This window comes from Saimiri boliviensis, chromosome 9, assembly GCF_048565385.1.
Source record: "Saimiri boliviensis isolate mSaiBol1 chromosome 9, mSaiBol1.pri, whole genome shotgun sequence".
Taxonomy (NCBI): Eukaryota; Metazoa; Chordata; class Mammalia; order Primates; family Cebidae; genus Saimiri; species Saimiri boliviensis.
Genome location: NC_133457.1, coordinates 14,139,181 through 14,146,369, shown reverse-complemented (window position 1 = coordinate 14,146,369; position 7,189 = coordinate 14,139,181). Strand labels below are relative to the sequence as shown.

Below are 7,189 nucleotides of genomic sequence, written 5' to 3'. Positions count from 1 at the left end.
TCTCTTACAGATTGTCTAGTCTTGTTTGTGTCTTAGGAAAGAGTTACCTGTAAAAGCAATCAGGCCCCAAGACGTAAAATGCTTTATTCTGCTTATCTTGAAGTATCTTTTGGATTAGTTATGACCGAAAGATCAGCTGGCCATAGTTCTTTTTTGGTTCCTCGTGGCAAAACACTAGCAGCTCACAGATGGTCCCAGGAACCTAGTTTTTAAACTTTATTTTAATTGTTCTGTATTTCATCTTGACCTTTTTTCAAGCAACTGAAGAGCATGTATCAAGTCATACAACTGACTTTGGGAAAACTTTAAGACACTTTCTATTTTGTTTGATAGCATCAACTTGCATAGTATGTTATTCTGAATGGTCAAAACAAGTGTTAAAATGCTGTTTGTAAATCTTTATCATTTTTTAAGTCCTCACAATAATGACTTTATTAAATTAGTTGCTTTATAAAACATTACAGATGTCATAATTGTTAACAATTTACCAAACTGTAGTTAACTGGTGCGGTTTGCTGAGCATGTTTTATAAAGGAATGGAAATGCCAAAACCCTGGTAAAGCTGTTCCATTGCTGCCTAAGAGAACAAAGATTTGTTCCTCAGACACTTTAAATCAGGCAAATAAAAATAGGTAGAGTTTGCCTTCCCCATCTGAAGCACTTCATCAGTAGAAATAGCCTGATAAAAAACTAGTGAGTCTTTGCACTCGAGAGATTCCACAATATGTAATGCAACAATGGAAAAGTTTACACCGTTTTTTTTTTTTTTTTTTTTTTTTTTGAGATGGAGTCTTGCTCTCTTGCCAAGCTGGAGTACAGTGGCGCCATCTCACCTCACTGCAATCTCTGCCTCTCTGATTCAAGTGATTCCCCTGCCTCATCCTCCTGAGTAGCTGGGGCTACAGGCACGTTCTACCATATCAGGCTAATTTTTTTGTATTTTAGTAGAGACAGGGTTTCACCATGTTGACCAGGATAGTCTCAATCTCCTGACCTCATGATCTGCTTGCTTCGGCCTCCCAAAGTGCTGGGACTACAGGCGTGAGCCACCGCACCTGGCTGAGATTTGCGTTTTTTAGCTTCAAAGTTGGAGGATTTTGGTCAATTTAGTTTTTTTTTTTTTTTTTGAGACTTGAGTTTTGCTCTTGTTACCCAGGCTGGAGTGCAATGGCGCGATCTCGGCTCACCGCAACCTCCGCCTCCTGGGTTCAGGCAATTCTCCTGCCTCAGCCTCCTGAGCAGCTGGGATTACAGGCATGCGCCACCATGCCCAGCTAATTTTTTGTATTTTTAGTAGAGACGGGGGTTTCACCATGTTGACCAGGATGGTCTCGATCTCCTGACCTCGTGATCCACCCGCCTTGGCCTCCCAAAGTGCTGGGATTACAGGCGTGGTCAATTTAATTTTGTATGAAACTAGTGCTTTCCAGCTACAGTATCTTCACTCTGAGATAAGCAGTCTTCTTTACAATGTATTTTTAATATCCTGATGCTTAATTTTAAGACAAAGCAATTTTAATACTAGGTGCACACTGCTGCAAACTGCTTTTCTTGACAAGTTTTGGAGTAGTTCAAGGAGGCAGGTTAAGGCTGTATTAATGAATGGGGCTGGTAAGCACAATTTTTTTGGTCATGTTTCAGTCTTTTGTTTTCGATTTAGTGCCTGATGCTATGAAATCAGATAGCAACAATGACAACATAATTAGGTTTGTTTTGAACTACAATTTAGTAGCAGCTCAGGTTCCCAATTTTAACCCCTTGGCAGCAAGATCCAAGTTCCCTCATTTGCACATTAGCACCTAAGTGTCGAGGGGTTAAATAACCAGCACAAAAGACACTGCACTTCCATTTGTAGCATTTGGCAGAACTGAAAGGAAAGGAAGTTGTACTACCTGTTCAAGGGATTGTGAGCAATATAAAGATGACACCAGGAAAAGATAAAATGTCTCATGAAGTCTTCATAGTCTTGTACATATCCTCTATCATAACCACCATAATCTGCAGGATCATCTTCCATGGTGGCTTTTAATCCCCCTCCAGGAATCACACCTTTCTTCTTTCTCGCTTTGCTTTGCTTGCTTTTCTTGCTTCTGTTTTTCACTGCAAAGCACAGCCAGTGAATTGGTAATCTTTTTCAAGTCATCAGTTTCCAATGCAATATATACGTCGTGAACTGAGACTTCCAAACAAATGGCATAATATAGTGACTTTTCATATTGTGTAATTTTATCTTTTAGTAACTTTCCAAACTCTGTGAAGTCATCTCTTGAAAATGGGTTCATAGCACCTGTTCCATAAACAGTATTATTAACACCAGAAGTTTCCTTTGCTAATTCGAGGCCTGACCCTTCCTCTAATTTCTTCAGCTGCGGTTTATCTGCTGATTGTTTTTCTGGTGTTAGCACTTTAGTGACTTCAGGTTCTTCTAACCTCTTTTTAATTTCTTGCTTTTCTTCTGCCTTTCGTCGTTTGTTCTTTTATCTTCTCTGCTTTTTTTCTTTTCTGAAATTTTTACCTCTGGTTTTACTTCTGCTTTCTCTTTTTTTTCATCATCATCATCATCATCCCGGTTATCCCTGAGGTCTCCCTCCTCAGCATCGCCCTCCCAGCAGCCCCCGCGGCAGTGCCGCCACCTGACGACTTCCGCCCTGGGTCTTCCACGGAGAATGCGTCGGCGTCCCAGGAGTCAAGAGTCCCGCCGCGCAGCCATCTTGAGCAGGGTGAGAGCCTGTGTGAGGGCAGAGCTAGCGAGGAGTTGGTGCGGTGAAGGTGAGTCACTGGGTTTGCTCGATCTTTATCACCTTAAATGTTCAAGCAACTCTGACTGTAGTGCATGCCTCATCTCCAGGGATTTAATATGCAGTAGTTGACCCCCCGAAGCAAATGCACATTTAGGAAAATGACAATGATCCACGATGGTCACCAGTGGCATAGATAATTTAAAGTCACCCAGTGTGAGAACTGAGTGAAATTCAAAGCCGTCAGGTCAAGAATAAGAGATCTGCACCAGAACTATTCTGGTCAAATGAGTAACGCTCCTGCTTTATTTTTTAAGCACTTTTATCTTCTTGGATAGAACTTTCCGGAACTTAAACAGCTTTCCAGTTCTTTCCTGTTTATAACCTAAGTCTGTTATATTGCTTCCTAGGTTATTTCCTGTAATTCTGCATATGTGGAGAAGGGTAAACTGGTGGTTACCCTCAGCACATTACACTTTTTAATATGGTTTGGCTCTGTACTCCCACCCAAATCTCATATTGAGTTGTAATCCCCAGTGTTAGAGGTGGGGTGTGGTGGGAGGTGATTGGATTATTGGGGTGGTTTCCAATGGTTTACCACCATCCCCTTAGTGCTATCTCATGATAGAATTTTCAGAAGATCTGATTATTTAAGTGTGTAGTGCCTCCCACTTCGCTTTCTTCCTCCCTCTCTGGCCACGTAAGACATGCCTGCTTCTGCTTCCTCTTCACCTTCCTCCATGATTGTGAGTCTTCTGAGGCCTCCCCAGCCATGCTTCCTAAACACAGCTTGTGGAACTGTGAGTCAGTTAAACCTCTTACCTTTATAAACTACCCAGTCTTAGGTAGTTCTTTAAAACAATGAGAGAACAGACTACTACACTTTTAAAATAAATAACAATGACAAGCAACACACATAGTGTTTGCTAATCTAGGTTCTTTGCAGATTACCATTCGATTCTCACAATTCCATCAGATAGATAACTGTTTTAAATCCCACTTTCCAGATGGGAAAACTGAGGCACAGAAGCTAAACACCAGCCAGCCAGAGACAGAGCTGGGATCGGAACCATGCCCCTGGCTCCAGGGTCTGTGCTCTAGTCACTGCACCATTTTGCCCCTCCCAGAAGCAAATTCTCCATCTGGGTTGCTATTCACAAATCTGCCTCTTTTCTTTTTTATTGTTTAGTGATTCATGAAGAGACACCAAAAACCTTTTTCTTCTTTCATTATTTTATAAAGAAATGTAATTCTTCCTTTTTCCTGAAAATAAAAACCTACAACCAAAGCTTTATCTGAAAAAGAGTCTTTGACAGGTTGTTGTAGAAAGGGTCTTTGATTTATTCATGCCGTCCTCATTAACGGAGAAAAAGTCTTGCCTGGCCAAATTAAGTCAATGTGTTGTTCCCCACTCATCATCTAATTATTTTAAAAAGCACAATCCAGTACCAGAATTAAAGCAGGAATTCTCCCCATCTATTGTGAGAGCAGAAGAGGCCACAAGATGAACCACATAACCAAGACTGGTGAAGTGGACTGGAGAACCTGGAAGAAACATGACTCAGGTTTACGTAGAGGCTTTTGTGGCACTCTGGTTTTTCTGCATCCGGAAAACAACTGCTCTCGGCAGAGAGATGGCAGCTCCATATCTATCTACATACCTGTGTATCTACATATCTATCTATTCACATATATGTACCCATACACACACAATTTCATTTTCCTTATTTTAACCACTAAAATACTAAGTTTTTGTGTGCCCCTTCAAGTCTACATCACAGAGAGCAAAGAAAAGCCTACCATTCTTATTGTCCACTTCCCAAGCAAATTCCCTAAAACAAACCAGAAACATAAAATAGAAGATGCACATAACTAAAATATATACAACATAGGTATTAATAAAAAATTATATATACTTACAGGTATAGGTAGAAATTATATACAGGTATAAATAAAAATGGTATATATGGACATTGTGTATGTGTGTGTAGGTATATAGAGTATTTCAGACCACAAACTTAGTGGTGTAAAATATATCACTTTATTTAGTCTCAAGAGAACAAACTTTAATACGTCCTATGAGGAAACAATCTCAGTCAAGAAGAGGTTCTTCTTCCTTCTAAGTTGCTGGGGAAGAGTTGTGTGCTCAGGAAGTGGGTATCTGGTCTGGATCATGATCCAATCAAGCCAGTGAAGACAGGCATCCTTATTGGTGTCTGGTCTTTGTTCACACAGAGAGGCGGCAAGGCTCCAGGGGTTCCACACTCTCAGAGCTGCAGCCCAGGGCACAAGCAGCTCCGTGAGGCTGTCTGGGGCCCTGAACCCTGCCGCTCTAGCATGCACATAGAGATTCCAGGGGACTCTGGTTCTGGTCGCCTCTCCTTTTATCTGGTATTTTTCTTACCCTGCGCCTTACCTTTTTCCCAGGTGTTTCTGTGCTTCTGTTTAGCCTGGGGGATGGAGCAGCACGTGGGAACCATTTCTCAGGTCACACCAGAGTTTAGTTAACCACCCTTCGCCTCCCCTCTAATTCTCTTCCTTTCCCTATCTCTCTAACCTGTGAATCTTTGGAGGAATTAAGGGTCAAAGGGAAGACTCTCTCCTTTTCGTTAGGTCTTCTTTATGCCCTGAGCCCCTCAGCACCTGAGCGCCTATGCTTTTAAAAGGCACAGCCTTTTCTTCTGCTGTAATAACTCGAAGCAAAGAGATTGTATGACTAAGTGATACAGTGGAGCAAAGGAAAATGGAGTGCAGAGACAACGGTCTTTTTCATCCAATCGCATGTACCCACTTGGCAGTATGTAATGTATGCCAACTGTGTGTATCTTAACATGATATATACATATATGTGTTTAATACACAAGAATCCTATTTACACATATAGGCATTACTCATGTGGTTTGGGACCATGGGTTGTGGCTTTTCTTGTGGTGAAAAAAATCTATGGATGCATACTTCTATCCAGTTCTTAAATATTTAATTCATAAGCATGTGTTCTTAATTTATGGATCATAAAAGAAAAAGTGGAGAACTAGAATATGAAAGATAATTATCTTATAGATTACAAGGTAGATAGATTATAATGCATCAGATCATAGACAGATTTCTCATCACCAATTGCAGAGAGAGAAAAGGGAGCAAGAATTTCTGACTCAGGCACTCTGTAACAATCAACTTACTATACCTCAGCCATGTCATTTAGCTTCATTAACAATCTCATTTTCATTACTAATAAGGATGAAAATGTGCCAAAATACTTTGCAAGTATAAGATCACGATTTCAAATAATAAAGTTGATTGAGCTGGAGATGGAAAATATTGGCTTATTAATGAATAAGACTTCTACCATTATGCAGACAATAAAGAATTCTTAATCCTTGCACCAGATGCCACAATTCAGGATGTTTTTCTGTAGTATGAAATTACTTTCAATGTAAACTCAGACACACGTGGAAAATGAATAGATTCTATAAGACCTTTTCATATAATATGTAGGTAAAATAACTTGAAAAAGAAGTAAATCAATCTTAGGCTATATTGGTTACATCTTTAACTTACTGCTACCTAGTTTAAGGCAAGAACTTAATTTTGATTTATATCTAAACATGCAAAGGGAAATATCCCTTTGCTTCATGGTGAGGAGATGGGACAAAGCAGTTTTTTTTATTACTTGTGGTTGAGGAAATAGCTGTTTAAGAAAAGATGCTTCCATTCATCTGGCTGCCTCAATCTTGAGAGGACAATTCCTCTCTTCCAGTTGTTGGGCAGGCTGTTTTTGCTCCCTGATGGATAGACATATTTCCACTATTAACCCTAGGTGATAAGATTGAGGGAAAACAGTGTCTCAGGGATTACTCAGGGAGGTACAATAGGCAGAGGCAGAATCCTGGAGGGAAAGCCCTCAGGTAAAGGGTTGACAAATTTAGCTAGTAAAAATACAGAAAAACCTGTAAAATGTAAATTTCAGATAAAGATCGTAAGTCCCCTGTATTGCATGGGACCACCTTGCCAAGGTGAAATCATGTGAACACAGGAAATGGCCACTGGGTGAGTGCCCAGCGGAAATATGGGCTTACCAACCGAAAGAGTAAACAAGTGGTCTCTGGGCATTCTTGCCTCAGAAGGTAGCTTAGAATTCTACCAAATTCTATCAACAGTAGAACCAGTCTTCAGGGAGTACTAAAATGCATGTGGCAAACTGAAACAGTGGGGTTAGCATGATCCTACCTTGGAATTAGCCTGAGCTGCTTGGTGCAACATTCAAGTGAGACCAAAGTGGGACCGAAGAAGGAACAGGGGCCTGTGTACCCAGGGAGTGTCTGTCATGCCAATCTGTGCCTTGTCTCTAAGTTATCTTGGGACATAAATCTGTGCTCTGGAAGCTCATCTGTTTCTGTGCTTCTGTTTTTTCCCTTTTTCGGTCTTCTTGTGCTTTCCCCTCATTTCTCAAG

General features: G+C 40.6%; 1 pseudogene; it reads right to left on the bottom strand.

Moving 5' to 3' along the window:
* Positions 1 to 1,888: 1,888 nt before the first annotated feature.
* LOC101052001 (eukaryotic translation initiation factor 3 subunit J-like) lies at positions 1,889 to 5,218 on the bottom strand (annotated as a pseudogene).
* Positions 5,219 to 7,189: the final 1,971 nt, after the last annotated feature.